General features: G+C 36.6%; 1 protein-coding gene across 10 annotated transcripts in view; it reads left to right on the top strand.

Annotated features, from left to right (window-relative positions):
• The window catches only part of COBLL1 (cordon-bleu WH2 repeat protein like 1), a 77,433-nt gene that overhangs the window by 17,995 nt on the left and 39,363 nt on the right, over nt 1-20,075 (top strand). The window contains exon 1 of one of the 10 annotated variants that reach the window (XM_027733647.2): nt 4,873-4,973. The exons of the other annotated variants lie outside the window; for them this stretch is intronic. The gene's annotated coding sequence lies outside the window, so the exon portion shown is untranslated. Of the gene's footprint in view, nt 1-4,872; nt 4,974-20,075 lie in introns of those variants that run through there. 10 annotated transcript variants of the gene reach the window in all.

Genomic DNA, 20,075 nt, shown 5'->3' with positions numbered 1-20,075 from the left:
CTAGACCAGCTTTGTCTAACAAACTTAATTTGTGGCTGTCCCAGAACTTTCAACACAGAATCACTTGTGTATTATGGTAGCTGCAGTTACATGATTACAACAATTTTCCATCCACGTTCACTCCTTAGTTCTACTGAAATTGTTAAAGTCTTTGTGACTTCTGAGTAGAAACTGAGTAGAAGTCCAGGAGTGGAAGTACTTTTTTGATCCATTAGATACTATTGATAGCTGTTATTAATCTGTCTTTTAAATAGATAATAAAATAAATTGATTTCTGCTAGAAGAATGCTGAAAGCATAAGTTTTAGTCATGCCAGCAAGAGACAGAGACAAGATTGTTATATGTGATGGGGCTTCTGCATCACTGTTTTTGGACTCCTGGGACTGATATGACGATAGTAGTCACCTGTCTGAAGTTTTTAGCGTGGCAGAATTTGTACTCATAAGATAGTTGTGTACTGTTCAGTGAAACAGGCTTTGTATGTGTGTTTAGCTTATGCTATCAAGTATACCATACTAGCAATACAGATATTTTTGTCTCTTCTGGATTTTTTTTTGATCATGGAGTAACTGGTTGTTCATTTAAAGGAAGACATTTGTGTTCTAAAAACAAATTACACATACACAGCTGTGTAGCCAAGTGACCCAGAGAAAATAAGTTCCCATGATCTGTGTGTATGTGTTAGTGGTGGGGACCAGAACTTGTTCTTTGTCCAACAGTTCTGTTGTGCCTGGCCTCAAGGGAACATGCAGCCATGCTCCTTGTGCTGTTCACTTTCCATGGGAATGTAAGGATGTGCCTCACAGTGCTGGCTAAGAATAGCTGTGTGCAGGGTTTTGTTTTACTTTTTAAAATTTCTTATATCTGAATTCCTGTGGGTTGTGCAGAAATTTGGGCTAAATGTTGATTGCAGTTTGAGGAAGAGTGTAAAATTGTGTGATACTGTGGTTGTTAGGAATTGGACATAAATGTTTTGAATTGCAGTGACAAAAGCTATGCAGCCATTTAATTTCTGTCTTTTATGTTCTTGAACAAATACTTCTGTTCAAAGATATTTGAAAAATGAAGGAACTATTTAGTCATCTGCATAAATAAATAGATGTGAAGTTTTCAGATACCTGAGATGTGAAAACATAGATTATATTTGTTTGTTTTGTTTGTTTGTTCTACATTGGGTGAGATAGGACTAGGATTGGCAGAATAGTTTGTTTGGTATTTGATTTTATTCATTAAAATTTTAGTATTTGATTTTTTATTTTTTTTTTCCCTTGGAGATGTTGTGTGTGTGTGACCTCCCATCTTCAACTGAAAATTCTGTAATGGCATATTGTAGACCAAATGCCGTTCCAGTACTAATGACAAACTGTGAGAGCTAGCATTGGCTAGTTTCAAAGTTATGATTAGCAATTTGATTTTTAGAAATACATTTAGCAAAATTAACAGTTTAATTGCATAAGTTTCCTAGTGCTGTCCAGCGACATTATTGCAAAACTGTGCAAAATATGTACAAATTAACTATGAACACTTCTCTGTCTTAAGTAAGGAAATTAAAAAGCAGAAGAATACAGAATTCAAACAGAAGACATGCTAGTTACTTCCATGTATCTTCTTACGCACAGCTTTCTCCAAGGCAATACTTTTCAAGTTATGGCCTTGATGAGCAATGCACCTTCTTCCCAAATTTGTCCACTTTGATTTAGCTTTCTATTGATAATGGTATAGGTGTCAATAGAGGGGAACAGAGAAGCTTATTTGGAGCACTTTTAGATTGCATCTAGTGTGTCTATTTTTTGCTTAAATAGTTATTTTATTTAGAATTAATGGACTTCACTGCCATTAATTGCATCAGCACATGACCTTGGAGTGTTATATGCAAACAGTGTTGTAGTTCATGTAACTGATGAACTGGGAAGTTAGTGTATGAAGTGTTCTAAGTATGGTTATGCAGTGTCTACATGCCAACACTGCCGCAGAAGCCTTTGCTCTCCAAATCCAAGCAGAGGAAATAATAATAGACAAGTCTTTACAGTAGTATTTTCCTTTGTGTGATGGAGTTGGCTGGTGGGTTTGTTTGTTTGTGTTTTTTGAGGAGGAGGTGCCTTAATTACTTTTCTGTTAATTTTTTCTATTACATTTTTAAGCGTCATTGACACCAGGCACTGAGGTTTTGGTACCAAAATCAGTTTATCTTACTAGGTCACTAACTTTTTAATTTAGAATTTGTTGGGCATATGTTCTGAAACCATTTACTAGCACATAGAGTGCCTTAGTGTAAGAGTCCACAAAGCAGGTAAATAATATACTCAAATCAAATTTGTATAGCTTTGGCAATCAATGCTATTACATAATCACCTACTTTATCCAATGTTAAAGTCACAGCTATATTGGCATATTTCTTTGACAATATATTAATGTCATGCTATCTAATAGCAAAATAATCTCCATATATAAACAGTTTAAAACATACAGGGAGCAATCTTGTGGCAGAAAGAATGGCTTATGTTCCACTTGGCAATTGGAACAATTACCAGGCCACTCTTGAACTTCTGTCTGAGGGAATAAAACTTTCTGGTTTTTAGAATTCTTGCCCTCTGGAGTAAGAAAAATGACAGGAGATGAATTGATGTTCTAATTTACATTATGGTACAACTGAACTAAAATACAGCTTTTTGTTTATTTTCATTTGTTACTAGAAACATCAAAGGAAGACTGTTACTGATCATACTTTCCTACTGAGAACTTAGAATGAGGACTTCGGCAACTGAAGTGGTTGTGCATAGTCATATATTATCTGTTGGTTCAGAATCTACTTAAATATCAAATTTATACTTCGAAGGGACTTTTGTTTTATAAAGTAGAAAGTAACTGTTGCAATCTTGGATGACCTCCAAATCTCCTTTGAAAATCAGTTTCTTCACTAAATGAACAGGAATTGCTCTTCTTGCAATTGTTTTTGCTTTTAACTCAAATAGTAGGGATTTGAAATTTGGGGGAAAAGCAGCCAAGAAAGCAGATTAAATAGACTCTGAAGTCTAGCTTTGAAATGTTACTGTAATAAATTGTCTATTTTGGATGAAATGATGTATGATTCTTTTATATACGAGAGTGAAAATGTTTTAAAAGAATGTGATAGTGTTGAGTGCAGTGTTAAGACTTTTTCATATGCTTTCCATAGGTTAATACTGTCCTTCCTTTCAGAGGAAGAGAGAACTGTCTGAGATTTTTCCATCGCAACACTGATAAAAAATCACGGTATGAAGGAAATTCTTTAGCTTTTGTATGAAAATGCACATGCTTTATGCAGATTTTCTTCTTAAATTGTTTCAAAATGAACTGACAAACCCCAAATAGGTATCAATTCCTAACCTATCTTTACAATAGCAGTTTTGTCTTAATGCTCTTAAATGCCATTTCATTAATTTATAAAATACTCTGAAAATTCTGAAGTAGGTGTCTCTCTTATGATGTGATTTATATTCTAGGGATATTTCTTGCTGGACAGTACAATGCTTGAAGAAAAACTAATGAACCACTCTCCTGTTTTATGCAGATGGGATTAGATAAACTCTGTGCCCAGAAAAGAATAAGCAGCCAAGTAGTTTCAAAATACAGCCTACCTGCAGTGCCACCCTGTGGCTTTCTTTTTTCATGGCTTCTATTAAACCAACCAGTTTCTCTTGCCTCATCCCCAGAGGCAAAATTACTTGTGGACTTGTAAAATGTCTGTGCTCCTGGCTGCAGACCTGGTCTAACCGGGATAGTACAGCACAGTTTTTTGCCTAACTTCAGGGTTATTTATCCCTGCTGAAACCTGCTTAGATGGAGAACCAGGAAAAGGATTTCTGAGCAATACCAGTTTATTCACCTACCACATCAAATCACTGAGCAATGGCTGGTTTGGTCACTGAAAAGGAAATATCACATTGGAGCTGGAAAGTAAAACACGTCAATTCTCGGCAGTAACTTGAAGGACTGTGTTTATTGGTCTCATCAGTTCCAGTGACGTTATGCGTGCAAATAGTTTATTTCCAGGTAGTCAGTTTTCTAGGAAGATGGTTTACCTTTCCAGTTGGATTGTCTAGGTAAGCACAGCATTGCTTATGGAGACAGTTGATACTATTTCGCATTTGAGACATCTGCGTTTTTGTTGACTTCAACTGAAGGATGTCAGAGAGACTGTTTTCAAAAGCAGCATTATGCTTTGAGGTAGTAGTACTTTGCCTTGGCAGGGTAAGTACCTGCGTGTTCAAGACTGACTTTCACATATGGGAAGTAATACAGTGTTGAGGATATTTCACACCAAGCAAGTGCACAGGAAGGAACTTTTCAGCACTGAACCTGTTTGGCATGCCTTGGAGAGGAGAACCTGTTTTCTTCCTTACAGCCTGCTTAGCTGTGAGGATAACTAAGGTCTCTGAATGAAAGGCAGGGTTTTATCTATCTGTATTTTCTTACTGTAATTCTGTCAGGGAAAAGCAGAACAGTCTCTCTTGCCCTTTCTGTCCGGGTGGGAGCAGTAACATCACAGCTCAGTGCAGGCATCAACAGCAGTTTTCTGGGCGTACCGCCACAGCCCACCATCTCTCCCCAGAACCCCAAAACCTGGCCTGTCACTCCATAGTCCAAGGACAGTGTTTGATTACATTTTTGACTGTTTAAAATCAGTGCTTTCAGTGTTGTAAGAGTTTTTATTGTAATACTTTGACCATGCTGCTAAAGTGTTTATTTTAACAAAAGGCGCTTCCCACGCTCGTGTCTCTGTTCTTGGCCTGACGGTGCTGCCTCTGTTCCCTCGCTCTCACAAGCACTTGCTGCCTCTGCCCCAGAGCTGCTTGCTGAGCAGAGGCAGGATGAGTGACTAAGGGACAAATCAAGTCTGGGCTGGCAAAGCCTCAGCATGTGTTATTGAGACACCTCTGGACTTCAGCGTCTTCACTGAGGGCTCTGGTAGAAACGAAAAATGTAAGAGCTTGGTAAGTATCAAGTTGTGTTTTTAATGTGTCTAGGCTTTCTCTGGTAAGCAGGTGCTTACAGTCGCATTTGTCTCATAATTACAAAAGTTATACTTGGCCTTCTTTTTCCCAATTCACATATTTTGTGTGCGAACTGTAAGTAGAGGTGTATGAATTTGGGGTCTGAGTTCTTGCAGAATCTTAAAGCTAGCGGTGGACATATCTGATTTTAATGTCCATACCTGTAGGTTGTACTGTTTGTTGCAAAATCTTGTACTGAAGATGGAAAGTCTTTAATAGTGAGAATTAAAAATTGAATTTTCTTTTCTAGTGTTGGCAGGAAGGTCTTCATTCTTTGAAAAGAAGTGTTGTGCTTTTTTGTGTATTATTTTTATTATAAATGCAGTATATATCTAAGCAAAATTATGAACAAAAGGCTTAAAAAGAAAATGCTTAAAGACTGTACTTTATTATTGTAAAACAGTTATGAGTGGTTTAATACCTGCAGTTAAATACATGTTTTTAGAAGTCTGGATTTCCAGGTAGGAACAACCAAAGGTAGAAGAAGTGGATGTGAGGGAAAGCAACAGAGAAGGTTTTGATTACTTGTCTTTATTTAGGAAACTTGTTTGCTCTTTCTACCCGGCATCGGGCTTCTGCAGTACTGGGCATGTGTAAACTAATGTGTCTGTAATTTAAAGTGGTTATTGCAGAAACTCTTCAAGCTGCTATAAATTGCAATGGAAGGAGCAAGTTAATTGTACTTTAGATTTTGGAGTTTATTTTTCAAATGACTCAAATGTAAGTCATGGATAATTCTGATTGCTCTTTCTTAAAACAGAAGACAAAATATTGAAATGTTGAAATGTACACATGCATGTACATTCTTGTGTATCACAGGTCCTGACTTGAGTCCTTCCTATATTAAAATTTTGCCTGGCGAAAGGTTCAAGACTTTAGATCACAAAAGGACTGCAATTTTTTTTTTAAGAAAATACATTTAAAAACTTGTATACTTTGTATCAAATTCTTGTAAGTCTCAGTCCTGAGAATAAAAGCCTGTTAGTGTTTCTGATGGCATTTCATTTCATGGTCAAAGAAAATCTCTGCTCGCTGTTGTGAAAGTGAAATTCGTGACTGTGCTGTAAGCTCTGCCATATCTTTCTGATAGGTACTTTTGTTTATGTCTTTCTTTAAAGTAAAATTAAAAATATTGTCACAAGAACTCACCTGTAAAACTTTCTGTCTTTAGGAACCTTTATGAGAAGATGCTTTTTGGTTTCTACAAACAGCCCACAACGGGACAGGAAAAACAGAGCTAAAAACCCAAACAAACCCCCCCCAGTTTTGATACATACTGTTCCTTCAGTTCTGGGATATGCTGTGTCTAACTTGGACTGTTTGATGTTTGATAGGAAAAAAATTGCCAGATATAGCCCCTTACTGTAACTGTTTGCCTTTCTGTTGAAGGCTTGCTATGTTTACAGGGCTAAAGTAAAACACTGAATCATAAAAACTTGGTGTATTGCATTCCTAAATTTCAAAGTAGATACTATCAGGTAGAGCAGACCAAATGTTCTGTGACTGGTATATAACTACAATAATATAATGCTTTTTTAGCAGCACATCAAGACAAGACTCCTAGAAACACCGGTGAACTTACTATGGCATCAGAGGTCTCTTACTACATGAGGAAATATTTTCCTTTTTGTCTTCCTTTTTTATTTTTTGTCCACCAGAGCTCAACTTCTTTAAACTGTGCTGTTGGAATTTCTTCTTTCCTCTGCTTTCATTCATTTTTTTTCTCTGCAAGGGTTTTAATTTGATAGAATTTCAGTATTTGTAGTCCATACAAATAGAAGTGTTTGAATGCTTGTATCACCTCTTCTTTTAATCTTTTTTGAGTTGGTAGAAAATCAAGCTGACAGTCCTGCTATGTGAAGAGCTTTTAAGAACTTGGGATATATTAATATACAAATTTTTTTAGGCATATTTTGTACTATTGCACAGAGAAGACAGTCTGCACAAGTGGTATAGCACCGTGTGGTGAGCTGTATAGCCATGCAACTATCTGGAGTGCCATCATGCAGGATATACAGGACCACTGTGGGGGGGATCAGTCCCAGCCAGCATGGGTTTGTGGAAGACTTGACCAACCCAGTGTACTGCTATGACAAGGCCTAGTGGATGTTGTTTACCTGGGCTTTAGTTTGTTTACCTTAGTAAAGCCTTTGCCAGCATTTCCCACAGCATTCTCCTGGAGAAACTGTGACTGGTCGTGGCTTGGATGGACGTACTCTGTGCTGGATAAAAAACAAATGTAATAGAGACTGAGTATGACTGGAGCACTTGTACTTCTGAATATTAAGTTGATGTGATACGATCCCAGTTTAGTTGTCTGTGATAATGATTCCAAAGATATGTGCTTATCTGAATTAGCTTATGTGTGTGCATAGTAAGTAAGAAAGAACACTGTATTTCTTCCTCATTCCTGTCTTACTGGTAGCTGGGAATCTGAGGCATATTCCTTCCCACATGCCATCTTTGGATGTCTGAAGTCCAACTATGGGCTTTTGCTCCTCAGATGACTTCTTACCCCTCTGGATTGAAGGCCCTCCTGTAAATCAGTTTCAGCTTCTGTACAACAAACTCTGCTCTGAATTGTTTGATATCATAATTAAAAGGGGAGGACTTTTCATTATAATTTTAGTACTTACCCCAGTGCAATTAATGTATAATTTTTCCATTGTCTTGTGTTTACTTCAATTTGAGGAAGTACCTGAAACTTACATGACAAAGTTTATAACTGTAGTAGAAGGTTTGCTTTTTTTCTTTATTTTTATTTTTTCTTTTTATCATCTGATAAGCACATGAACTCAAAAGATTAAGAGAACACCACCAGATACACTGTTCTGAAGAATGGAGTGAGGGAGTGCTGGATGAAGCAAACACAAGGTGTCCTTGCTTCACAAACTGTTTAGCATTGAAACACTGCACTTATTTTTAACTTTTTGTTTTGTAAGGAGAAGAGCAAGTGGTACTGAACTTGACCAGAGGTACAGATTTTAAAGGCAGCATTATACTATGTGTAAATGTTCAGAACAAGAAACTTTTTAAACTTCTCATTAAAGCTACAGCTAAATTTTTCACAGCACCAGTGCCATAAGAAGATCTGTCAAAGTACAGACTGTTCTGTCAGGGAATGGATATAATTATGAAAACTTGTATGTGAAACTGGATCTGAAAGTTTCTCAATTAAAACATAGGATTTTCCAGAAGAAAATCAGTGAGGGAGTTTTATTTTGTCTGTCATTTTTTGATTAACTTTCTAGGCCTCTGAGAGTGATTTAAGGAAGCAAAGTAACTGAGTTTGGAGCTGTAATTCTCAGATCTCTAAAAACATAGAGATTTTTTTCACTTTTTTTTTTTTGGGTGTATTTGACTATGAATTTGACTATGGGTGAATCCCATAGTGACATTTAGTGTTCCAGAAAGTCTTTGTTGTGCATGGCTCCTGCTTCTGCTGGTTAAGGAAAATAATAGTTTCAATTCTCCTTAATGTTGCCTAAATAGTTATCTAAAGAAATATGAGGGCTCCAGAATCTTACAGAATAGTCATCAAAACAATGGGATTCTTAGAGAATCCAAATTCTCTTTCACAAGTGAGTTTGGTGGGCTTAAAAGATATTTTTAGCATGACAACTTTTAAATAATTGGATACTGTCTCTTTTTGACTGTGTAACTTCAGTCACAACTCAAGTTTTCCACATTATGTTCCTTTGAGGACGGTTTGGCAGTGGCTATCCTCTTTTGAACCTCCAGCGCTTCAAAAAGCTGTGTGGTTGTTTCCATTGGTCTGTGCTCTGTGACAAGGGTGGCACACTTTCTCAATGTAGTTTTTTGGTGATGGCAGTTAAAAAAGAAAAAAATTCAACAGCAGCATTCAATAATGTTTTGGGACCTGGTTCTGCCAAGTTACTGCCTTCCTTGTTCCACAGCACCGAGCGCGGGTATCGGTTGTGTGGGGGTGTGGCTGCACCACCCAGGGAAGGCACGGCTGGGGGGGATGGCTTGGGCTGCAGCCTTAATCTTACAGCATAAGTAGCACAGTAATGAAGGCACCCTGTCATCAGCTGGTAACTAGTTTGTGGCTATTGAAATCCAGCGGGGTTTTAGTGCTGAACTCTACATCTTTGACTACTATTGTAATCAAAGTGTTTAATATTTCAGCTTGCAGCCGGCATTGTGCCACCTTGTGATTATAGCAGCAGCTTAATTTATGGAAATAACCTGAATACAAGATTTGTGGTGATTCTATTTTTTTTGTTCTCTTTCTAGATCTGAGATTTAGGGATACCTTGGTGTACTGTTAAGCATATATCATATTTCAAGCTTTTGCAGAGGATTATAAACTGGCATTGTAGCTGTAGACCAGTAGTTGTTGATCCCAGCTCTTCTGTACAATGTGTTTGCTGTAATATGTATTGGAAGACTTCTCTAAGTTGGTATCTCTAAAATAAAAACAAGCTGAAACCTCCCAGAGGCAGCTGAATTAGGCCTGTTCATGGCTTTCCTGCCTACACACTCTGCTAAATAAAATAATACTGTTGTTTCACAAACAGGGAGGGTTATAAAGGTAACTTTGCTGTGACATTAAATCTGTCTTGAGAGCTTTCCCAGAAATATGAATATAGTAATTATATGATTAAACAACAAGGAAACTTTTTGGGTTGTGCACTTCCTCAGGCTATTAACCTAACCGCTAATTAACCAACAGGAAATTCCAGACCTGAAAGTTTCATTATTGCCATACTGAACTGTGAAAATATAAGTGTGCTAATGAGGATTTCATTATAGCCATCTGTAGCTTGTTTTTAAATTGTGTCAAGGCAGGAAAAACATAATATACCATCTGTTACCTAGCTATATCAAGTTGACACAAAAAATATTTGAAAAAAATCCCCCCGTTTACAATCTCTGTTGTCTCTTATTTCTTATCTTTTATTTCTGGCAACCATTAGCCCCGTGGCAGTACTATCACCATGTCGTAATGTGTATTTTGTTCAGTTTCAGTTTTGTTTAGTAACTTCTATTTTTTTGGGGGGGAAGGGGGGGAAGAGATGCTGACGTCTCAAAATGGTAATTTCTGAGTGATTATTGACCCCTTAATTTCAGTGTCATACTGAAAGTCATATTCTCAAGTATGTCTGAATCACCAAAACTCAGAAGTTGAGAATTCTATTGCAGTTTGCATTTCTTTTTGGTTTTAAGTGAATAAAGCTTCTGGATAACTTCTATTAGTATTCTCTCTTTCTCTGACCTAGTGAGCATGAATTGAAGCATTTTGCTCATCGGACACTGGGGTTTTTACCACTTCTTAACCCTTGTGTTCCTCTATAGAGCTTAATTAACATGAACTTTCTCAAGTCCCTTGATTTGTGGTTTTCTTTGACCCTAAAAATGAGGAAAGTTGTAATGTACTACCATGTACTTAACAAGAAATATTATGGATTCTTAATTGTCAGATGTCTGTAGGTGTAATGGAGCCTCAGGTGAGAAGAAGGTGATGGTCCCATGGAAAAGTTATAAAAATGGCTCTCAGGGGTGAAAGAGAGAATTGGCACAGAAGAAAATACTGCAACAGTTTTGAGATAGCGAGGCAGATCCTTAGCAGCTGTGATGAAATAATGACTCAGGAAGGTAAAAAAATGTGCTAATGTTTGCATATTACTTTTTGTGCTGTGTAGAGAGAGAAGATCTATAATGTGAAAGTGAGGATAAAAAGTTGTAATTGAGGTAGAGGGGTGAAAGGGTCAGGCACCAGTTTAAGGGAAGTTATGTTGTCGATAGGCGACCCAAAATATGGGTTTGTCCTTTTGTCTACAGATGTTTTCCGAGTAGGCACACTCTTTTTGTTTTGAATTTGCACAACTAGGACAGCTTTGGTGAGGTCTCTTAAACGCTACCTTAGTATTCAAGGCAAACTATAAATTTGGTGGCTGAATGTAAGAACAAAATCTGTTTCTCTGCAGACTGATAGAACAACCACAGTTAGAATAAAATGAGGAACTTGTTGATATAGCAGTGTATCTACAGCGTAAATGTCTTAAGGCTGTAAAAATATAAAAAGAATCTAAAGGCTCTGCCGACCAAACATATGAGGAAAAGCCAGCTGGCATAGTCGTGCTCATCTTTCAAAAGACCAAAAGCCCACACCCTTCTAGGGAAACTGAACAAACATGGCATAAAATGGTAAACCTTGCAAGGTTAAATAATTTGACCCAAAATAAGAACAGAGATATGGGAAATGGTCTGCTATGAAGGTGAGGGGCTGCCACCTCAGAGTTCCACAGGTATCTGTGCTGGAACTCTTAGTTCAACATGCTATATGCTAATAGAAAATAGCTTAATAATGAGGTGGCACTTTGCTGACAGTAAAAAAATATTATTCATAGTAATAAGAGAAGACTTGCAGAAGGATTTTACAAAAATAAATGGATAATAAAATGAGGTTAAATTCACTTTAGATAGACTCAATACAAATCAATTTGCCATGTACATTAGCAAAGGAGTAGAGAAGATAAAGAAAGCACGATTTTGCCAATGTATAAATCCATAATGACAATCCAGTGCATGGTTATAGATTCTGTCATCTCCAAAAGGATAAAATAAAACAGAAGAAGACTCAGAGAGAATCAAGAGGGATGGTCAAAGGTGTGACTTTCATATAAGGGGCATGAGAGCTGAGAGACCATGTCATTATGTTCTTAGATTTACCTTTTGTACATGTACTAATTTGTTGTGTTTTAACTGTTCCAAGTAAGTGAAAAGAGAACATACAACAGAATTGTTTAATGATGATGCACAAAATACTTAAACCAAATGTTAACTAATGGTAAAATAATTAAGTCCCTCTTAATGTTGAGTGATTATACAATCTAAAATCAACTTTCCTTGTTGATGTGTGACTTGCATAGAAAAACAAGTTCTTGGTCTGCTTCCAAGCCATTTGGAAGCCTCTTGTCTATGCTCTCTTCTCCAATTCTTTTTGATATAACAAAACTATTTGCCTGTCCCTGGAGACTTGGCTGTGTTGGTCCATCACAGATGAGATGTCATCTCAGTAGGTACAAAGCAACTGAAGAGAGAGTATTTAATAAAGCAGGAATTTTATCTGGAGGAATGCCCATTCTTAGCCTAGTAATCTAGGTTTCCTGCTATTCTTGCTGCTTTCAGACTTCAGTTTCTAAAGGATATTATTTAAAAAAATAATCATTACTATTTCAGGGTTAGATGAAATCTCAGTTTTAAAAAACAGTCTTTTGTTTATAACAAGAGAGACAATAGGTTCAAAGAGCTCTCAGCTTCACAGATATGTCTCTATTGGGGATTTTTATAAACATATAATTCTGAGAAGCTTTTCCATATGCAGATAATTGGTACACATTATCTAGGGTCTAACAGCCTATTGGGCTTTTAGAGTTGTGGTTTGTGGGGGTTTTTTTGTTTGTTTTTGTTTGTTTGTTTGTTTTTGGGTTTTTTCTTTGTTTGTTTTTTTCTTCTTTTTGTTTCTCCCCTTTGCAAAAGTAGTAAATGCTCGGGGTAATCACAGACAAGTGAATCTGAAGGTATTAAAGATCTAAAAATGAATATTGGGAAGGTTTGGTTTTGTTTTCCTCACTGGTATATACAAGTCTTCATATCCTTTTGGTCTTGGAAACAATTATATGGATTATAGATCATCAAACATCTGTAGTAAAATATGACCTGTACAGGGACCTCTTTGGAAAGTGTTTTGTATTTAGCACTACAGCATCATTCTATTTAGCAAAATTAGATGGTTTGCTTCTTTTAAAGTATACACACAAGAAATAAAATAAATCTCAGTTTATGGTCCATTCACATGCATTGCCTTTTGTTGCTGATACAGTTCAGTTGAAGTTTCATTTTTAGAAGTGTTTGCTACACAGCAATGCCATGAGTAATTTAAGTAGATGATTTATGAAAAAAAGAGAAGCAGTCTAAAATTCTAATCCAAATTCTTATCAAACTTTTAAATTCCATTCCCTTACATGGTGGTTTGGTTTTTTTTTTCCTAATACCCTGTGTAAGCTCTTCTCACACCCCATCTTTTAAAATTCTTAACATTTTGCCTTCCACAAGTGTTCTAGGAATTAAAACAAACGACAACAACAAGACAATTAAAAAACTCCAACCACACAACCAAAAAAAAAACCTCCAGTAGTCCATGCTGAGTGATATTGGTGGGGGAAAAAGTAAAAGTAACCTCTGTGAGATGCAGAGGAAATAGCCAGGTACATACTTGTAGAAGTGGAAAACCTTTCTTTCCTTTCAGGCTATCTGAAACGTTGGGCACTTGCTTATTGTGGTCAGTAATATAAAATCCCATTGGTCACTCCCTGAATGAAAACCATATGATTTTTTAACAGTGATAAATTTACTGCTTAATCTGTGAAAGCCATAAAAAGTAAATTGCTAACTAGGTAAACAGTATGTAAAATTTAGTACTGCAAAATAACAGCAGGACTAAAAAAATCAGGTATTTTATTATTGCATTAATTGTATATTTCTAGCTATAGCCCTTAGACCCAGATAGTAATTAATACCTCCAAGTGAAATTCTCAATGTTTTGTCCTGGGTAGGACATATTTGCCATAGGCAATAGCTTGGTGTTTTAGCCAACGTTGGTACCCGGAACTTTTGCTGCTGGCAGTCTTGTCCTGCAAGCCTGGCTGCATCTGTATTATTGCCCTCCCCAGATTATCTGGCAAGTGAAATTGCTTCAGGGATTTTTATTCTTTCTGTTAATTTTTGAAGTTTGGTTGCAGAGGGCAGTCGACTTGAACACAGTCAATTGATCCGATTGTTTGTTTCATTCAACCTTACACAGGCTTAGGCAAAGCTGACTTCGATTTCTGTTTTGTCTGGAATGGGTGACAGGACTTCTCAGGTAAGAAAGATTAGATAAGGAACTGTCGGTAATGCTGTTCACTCAGCACACATGCACTCAGGCAGATGTTATCCTCTCACTGAAGCAGTACTCAACCTGCTTCGAAACGCCTTGTGGCCTGATACAGATCTAGAAGCAACGTTTAGGAGTGATAGAAACCTTCAGGATGTTGCCATTGATGACAGCACTTGCCCAAAGAGTTTGTTGACTGCATTCCTTCCCACTCCCTGGGCAGACTGAGCTGTATGCAGTCCTCACATGGCTGTATGCATTAGGTTTGACTTTGGGAAAGGTAACTGAATTGAGAAGTGCTTTTAAGCAGCTTCTGGTTTTAACTGACTATGAGGTCAGGCTTCTGTAAATTATCCTACTTTAAACACTGCTGAGTTGGTTGTTTGTTTTCCTGATAGCATAAGTATTGTGCTTTTGTTTGTGAAATTGATTTGTAAAGATCTTAAGCTTCAGTAATTTTGTAGGTAGTACTGATGATCAAATTAACTGGATGTAAATGGGTATTTGCCTTTGCTGTATGAATATTCTACTAATCACTAAAATTTGGTCACCTGAGCTGTTTAGTTTGGTATCTTACAAGCAGAGAATTGGAGAAAGCTAAAAAGCGTGGAGAGAAGGATGAGTCCTAATTCTAAAAATTCCCATTAAACTTGTTTTGCAAAAATAAAAGGGGTGCGGAAAACAGGATTGGATTCTTTTTATGGTATAAAGCCACAGAAGACATAACAAAGCTACTTAATACTCTCTTTTGAATTGGCTGAAGTAGATATGTCAGGATTACAGGCTATACAAATCTCTAGATGTACTCTGTAGGCTGTTTGGTCAGGTGGTGGGATTATAAATAGGTAGGCTTACTGAGGTCAGCAGTAGCGGAAGGAAGCAGTGAGCTTGCCATGCACACACACAGTCCCTCCCTTCTACCTCCATGTGCTATTGAAAGAAACTCACCTCATATTAATGGAGAAGAAGAACCTGTGCTATGTTGGAGGTAAGCAGTAGTAGTATAATCAATTTTAGCTATTATTCTTCCTTCTCCTTGTTTAGATGATCAGCAGAATGGCTTCAAAGTAATACTTATGTTATTTTACTTTTCCTAACACTTGCTGTGAGAAAAATATTTACCAATAATTATATACCTGCAACAACATACAAGTCCTTGGTCTTTGAGGGAATGCAGAATTCATGTGTAGGGCAGTACATAAACTGCCAGAACTTAAATACAGGCCTGTAAGAAGAAAGAATAATTCACGTCTGTTGTCCTTTTTCAGACAAAGCATGTGATTCTTTTAGTCAAAGATACAAAATCTTTTTAAAATCCCACTTCTGGCTCAACAATGAGGGTGTATAAAGATCTATAAATTTATCCAGGTGTACAGACTGCTGAAATTTCAGTGGTACATTTCTGGGTGGAGAAGCTCTTGCATATTTTAGTTGATGATTGGTGCCTTGAAACTCAAATGAGGTTATTGAGATTATTTTAATTGAGGAATGCTGTTATTTCATGCAGATTGTAAGGTTTTTCTGATTTCTTTGATTTGCTTTCTTCTGATTTTGATCTAAAATCTGTTTGGAAAAAAACCCACTAGTCGCTTGTAATAACTTGTAAAAGTCAATTCTTTTAGCATTTAATATAGTAGAGTCCTTGCTGTGTATTCTGTGTATTCCTTGGATATTGTATATCACTTTCATTTATCATGGAAAGCATTATAACAATTTTGTGGACTAAATGGATTAAGTACCTAAATAACTGCACAAAGCCAAGATGCACTTGGCTAACAGCAACAAAGAAAGAATTTAAGAAATAGAGGTCATTTGAACTTCTTATAGAAGTCTGTAGGCTACTGGCACTAAATCATCTGTTAACGTGTTAAAAACTCAGCAGTGAAGTCTACTGACTGTAAACTTGTGGTAGTGAAAGTTGAAAAGGATGTGGGTGTGAATACAGGAGTAAAGTGTAGCAGTTGGAACAAATTATTCATCAGCATAGTTGTATGGGAAACGTTCTTTACGTTCCCCAGAGCAGACTGCTGATAATTGTAATCCTTATTATAAAAATAAGAATTTTTTCCTACTTTCCATTTTATGCTGAAGTTCTGTACCTTTTTACAGAAAGTGCAGAGGCTTTCTAATGGAAGTAATGGGTCATGTTACCACCATCATGCAGGGAGCCAGTTTTCTTCGAAGAAATACCTTCTTCCTTGTCTGTTGCAAGGATCCAGTAAGAAATGGATCCAGGGGATTTTGAGTGTGCCTGGTACCTGTACCCAGGTACCTGTATTGGAGGCATGTGTGTATGTGAGGGAAAAGGGAGGGGTCCATATTAGCCTCTTTTTGCTGTGATACGGAGTTGCTCTGCTTTTCTTTCCTTACCTTTCCCAGCCTCTAAATCCATCCAGTGCCAGCCTCCAGTGTTACTTCTAAAACATGATTTTGAACAGGAGAGAAAAGCAGCAGCAGCAAAGCTCAGTTAAATTGACAATTCTTACATCTATTGATGTTCAGAATAGCAGCTGAAAAAGCCATGAGCGGAGCTAGGTGTTTCATCTGCAGGCTTTGAAAAGACAGTGCTGTTATACCTGCTTTCATGGCTGGGAGATAATGGCCAGAGGGACAGATTCAGGTTTTGTTCTATTTGAGAGCCCCTGATTGAACTTTCTTACTAGTCATGGAAGAAAAACATCTGTATGAGCAACCTTTTAGCAGTTCTTGAAAAAGATTTGAGGGTTTGTTCCTAGCGGAGGTGACATGCATTTGCTTGAGTTTTAAGTATTTGTTAGATTTATTAGTGTATCAAAGGTTAAGCTCCCCCTTTCAGATCAAGCTGCTCTTTGTTTTCTTTTCCTGTTTATTCAACCAGTTATATATTACTCAATTACTGTTACAGATTTACTGCTTTCTCTTGCCTGCACTCCTTCCATTCTGGCAGGCTGTTTTCATAACTGCAAATATAATAAAGGCTAAGTGAGTCATAGGAGGCTTTAATAGTTTTGAATACCATTCAGATTTTTTGTTCTTTCTTTTGGTAGCAAATCTGGGTTCCTTTTTGCATTTTTTTACTTTATGAAAAGGTTGCAAATAGATTTGAGTATCTGCTTACTGCAGAGGTATGTCACACATAGACATGCCAAGTTTGTATTTGTATTTTCTCCTATTTTGTATTTTATATAGTACAAATACATATATTATGTATTTTTGTTTTGCCCTACTTACTTCAGAAATCTAAATTCTTAACCTCCTTAGAAGTAATGTCATCAGAAATAATTTTCCACAATATTTCTTCATTTGTTGTTTTTGATTTGTGTTTGTTTTTTTTTTTAGGAAAAAAAAGAATTACCTCTCTTGGTGCAACAGGATGTACTGTAATGAAATTTTTGTATCAGAACACATTTCTATAATCCCTCAATAGTAATAATAAACTTTATGCTAATTTATAGGATAAAGTATCTTTTTATCCTCTGTTGCCTGCTAGGATTCTGAAGCTCTTGGCTTGTCTTCCTAACAGCAAGGCAATTCTTATGCCTAGAGAGGAGCTAACCATGTTTGTTTGGATAGTACAAGATCTGTGCTCAGGAGTTGAGTCTTTCATATGCTTTAAGTGAGCTTGAAAAGATCATTGTAATATTAGTTATAATTTGGCTTTGAAGGACAATGACTGAATAGTTTATCTAGAAAAGTTTTGGATTTGTACTTTCATTAATTATATGTTTATACTGGAGTTGGTGCCCCTTTAATGCTAGAAGGGGCACAACTGAAAACATGCCCATCATGCAGATCTGTGTTTACATTGCCTCTGAATTGCCCCTTTTTCCTTTTAATAAGAGAAACATTGCATGAATAATGACTCAAATACAGTCACTTCTGTTTTCAAGACTGCCACTGCCATGGGGACAGACAATCAGAGGGGGCAAGTGTCTGTTCCAAATGGTCTGGAGGGAACCAAAGGATTCATTTGCTCCTTTCTCGCTTTTAGTGTGAACCAGACATCCGAAGATTCCATTAAGCTTTCACCTTACTGTCATGGTTACTGTCCTAGTTCTGTGATTTATTTCTCTCTAGTATAAGACTTCCTAAAAAAAAAATCTTTTCTTCAGAGCAATGAGGCTATCTAGGGGGTAAATCCACACATCCCATGGGCTAGGGAAACCTTTTCTCTAGCAAGACCTTTGAAAACATGTCCTGATTCCAGGGATGCCTTATTTTCTTGATCCAATTTATGTATGGAAAGACAGTGGAAATGCATTTTACTTTTTTTTTTTCTTTTTTTGTAGCAGTCATCTGAATATAGGCATGAGTAAGGGAACATCTGCAGATGGTTTGTTGTTTGGTGGAACCTTTCTGAGTAAACCCATAGAGATAATCTTCAAAGATCACTTTATTAATACTGTTATCAGCCATAGCTTTACTACTGCCATGTCATTTTATTTATCAGTTGCACTATGAATTATTTTGTTGGCAGAGCTAAATACCCTGTGCCTTATTTCTAGTGCCATCTTACTCTTATCTATTATTTTTAAAATACTGGTGTGATTTACAATATTGATATCCTTTCAGTCTTGGGAATCTGTATAGAGAAATGCACTGTAAAATACTCCAGTATTACAAAAGATTTACAAATTGGCTATGTTTGTTCCTCTACCTGGAAACTGAAATGAAAATGTATTTCTGAACTATTTTTTCCTTGATACCTATTGAGCCACCTGCTAGACACAATATCTTTACAATATGACCTCAGAGTCTAACTCAGAGGATGAGTTTGGAACCTGAAAGATCATAATTCTCTAAGGAGCGGGTACAGCAAGTATTTTTCCTTCATTTTGTCCTACATGTATCATAAGCCTGGCTTGAAGGGATAACCTAAGAATGGACAGTGTTTGACGCTCATTGATCCATAGCTTGATCTTAACATCTAGCTGGTGCTTTTATAGTAGAAATAAAGAGAGAGATTGTATATCAAGCAGTGATATTGATGTTGAGATAAAAACCTAGTGTCAAGGCTGATAGTCATGTTATATAGATGCTATGACACTGGTACAGAAAATATTTGGGCTGCTAAATGTTAAGGAAAAATATTAGAACACTACAGTATGTTTAAGTTAAAAGTAACCTTTTTTGCAGCACTTACGGCATCCCAAATTTTCTATAGAACCCTGTGTGCCAGGTAATAATTTAGTCAAGATGAATAGAATTTATTTTTAAAGAGATCTTCTATTCATATGCCTGAAATATATAGCAGTGATTTTTTGAGTGATTTGCCTTGATAACTTCAGTCATTTGCTGGACTATGATAAGCATAAGCAGATCAGATAGTAGTGCTGCAGTTGTCTTCAAAGTTTTTCCTAGCAATTAGTGTTTGATTGTGAAGACTTGCAGTGAAACCATTAACCCCAAACACGGAACAGAATAAACTTAGTGTAGAAGACAAATTTGTTCTGTGAGTATTAAAAATGGGTATTGGTCTGGGAATGCTTATACGTGAAACTAGGGGCCTAAATATTTTGTATACCTGTTGGCCAAAAGGGATGTATCATTGTAAAAAAAAAAATCCCAAATCGATGTTATTAATGTAGGCCTGAACTCTTGTTTGAGAAGATTGCGTGAGGTTTTGGCAGTCTGCTACTATGGCGTGGCAGTGAAGCAGCATTATTGTAATAGTCAAAAACATTATAATTATTGCTTGGGGTGAGAGGTCAAAGACAAGAAAAGCTCTAGAAGAAGCTTTATTGCAGTGGCCTTTTTTCTCTCTTGATGTAATTTTAGTAGAGTTAGATCCTTTTCTGACTTTGAGTGAAAATAACACTAAGTTTTGCTTGTACTTTGGGCATTTTGTAAAGTTTGATTAAAAAAAAATTGCTTTTGTATAAGCCACTGTTCTTGATGTTGCCATAAATCAAATTAATCAAATGAACTCTACCTGTTTTGCTTAGAAGCTTTTTATTGTACTATATTTAATGAACTATTTCAGTACCTTAGAGATGACTGAATTGCAAGTGAGATCTTTAAGACCTTTCCTGTTCTTGGTGATTGCTATAGAAAACTTGAGAAAAGGTTCTGATGTTGGAGATTAGGTTCAAAATAATTTCAGTGAGAGTGCTATCAAGCTGTCTTTGTGTAGGGTCTTATGTAACTGTGTTCCAAATGGG

Source organism: Pipra filicauda, unplaced genomic scaffold (genome assembly GCF_003945595.2).
Source record: "Pipra filicauda isolate LSUMZ 115617 unplaced genomic scaffold, ASM394559v2 scaffold253_size2546935_pilon, whole genome shotgun sequence".
In the NCBI taxonomy this organism is placed as follows: Eukaryota; Metazoa; Chordata; class Aves; order Passeriformes; family Pipridae; genus Pipra; species Pipra filicauda.
Note: the sequence above shows the minus strand (reverse complement) of the source record. Positions and strands in the feature narration are given on the sequence as shown.